A 1,601-nucleotide genomic window follows, 5' to 3' on the forward strand; every position below is an offset into this window, starting at 1 on the left:
GGCTGATTATCAGCCCCCATTGGGGCTGAATCAACCCCTGGGGGCCTCCCTTTGGGGCTGGCCAGGGAGGCCCCCAATGGGGGCTGAAAATCAGCCCCAATGTCAGCCCCCATTGAGGCTGAATTTCAGCTCTGATGGGGGCTGAAAATCAGCCCCCATCAGCCCCTATGGGGGCTGATTGTCAGCCCTGATGGGGGCTGAAAATCAGCCCCCATCCGCCCCAATGGGGGCTGATAATCAGCCCCCATTGGGGCTGATGGGGGCTGAAAATCAGCCCCCATCCGCCCCAATGGGGGCTGATAATCAGCCCCCATTGGGGCTGATGGGGGCTGAAAATCAGCCCCCATCCGCCCCAATGGGGGCTGATAATCAGCCCCCATTGGGGCTGATGGGGGCTGAAAATCAGCCCCCATCCGCCCCAATGGGGGCTGATAATCAGCCCCCATTGGGGCTGATGGGGGCTGAAAATCAGCCCCCATCCGCCCCAATGGGGGCTGATAATCAGCCCCCATTGGGGCTGATGGGGGCTGAAAATCAGCCCCCATCCGCCCCAATGGGGGCTGATAATCAGCCCCCATTGGGGCTGATGGGGGCTGAAAATCAGCCCCCATCCGCCCCAATGGGGGCTGATAATCAGCCCCCATTGGGGCTGATGGGGGCTGAAAATCAGCCCCCATCCGCCCCAATGGGGGCTGATAATCAGCCCCCATTGGGGCTGATGGGGGCTGAAAATCAGCCCCCATCCGCCCCAATGGGGGCTGATAATCAGCCCCCATTGGGGCTGATGGGGGCTGAAAATCAGCCCCCATCCGCCCCAATGGGGGCTGATAATCAGCCCCCATTGGGGCTGATGGGGGCTGAAAATCAGCCCCCATCCGCCCCAATGGGGGCTGATAATCAGCCCCCATTGGGGCTGATGGGGGCTGAAAATCAGCCCCCATCCGCCCCAATGGGGGCTGATAATCAGCCCCCATTGGGGCTGATGGGGGCTGAAAATCAGCCCCCATCCGCCCCAATGGGGGCTGATAATCAGCCCCCATTGGGGCTGATGGGGGCTGAAAATCAGCCCCCATCCGCCCCAATGGGGGCTGATAATCAGCCCCCATTGGGGCTGATGGGGGCTGAAAATCAGCCCCCATCCGCCCCAATGGGGGCTGATAATCAGCCCCCATTGGGGCTGATGGGGGCTGAAAATCAGCCCCCATCACCCCTAATGGTCTGTGTGTGTATATACTTTACAAATTGATATTTATTTTAATTATGAAAGTTTTGTTTTAGATGTGTGATAAGGACGATAATACGAAATGGCCGGCCACAATTGAGGATTTTTATGTAGAACTGATATACGAAGAGTCAAAGACTGGGATTCAAACATCCACTCTGGACAGAAAAACGTGGATGAAAATTGCTAATGAAATAGCAATTAAGTTTGGTAAGCATTTCACAGCAGACCAGCTTAAAGCAAAGTGGAATAGGCTTAGACGTAGCACGAGAGAGTTTAAGGCATTAATTGAAACAACAGGATTTGGTTGAGATTCTGAGACTAACACTGTCACAGCTGAAAAAGAAGTATGAGATTCATATGTGGCGGGAAGTTTTTA

This window comes from Morus notabilis, unplaced genomic scaffold (assembly GCF_000414095.1).
Source record: "Morus notabilis unplaced genomic scaffold, ASM41409v2 Scaffold399, whole genome shotgun sequence".
In the NCBI taxonomy this organism is placed as follows: domain Eukaryota; kingdom Viridiplantae; phylum Streptophyta; class Magnoliopsida; order Rosales; family Moraceae; genus Morus; species Morus notabilis.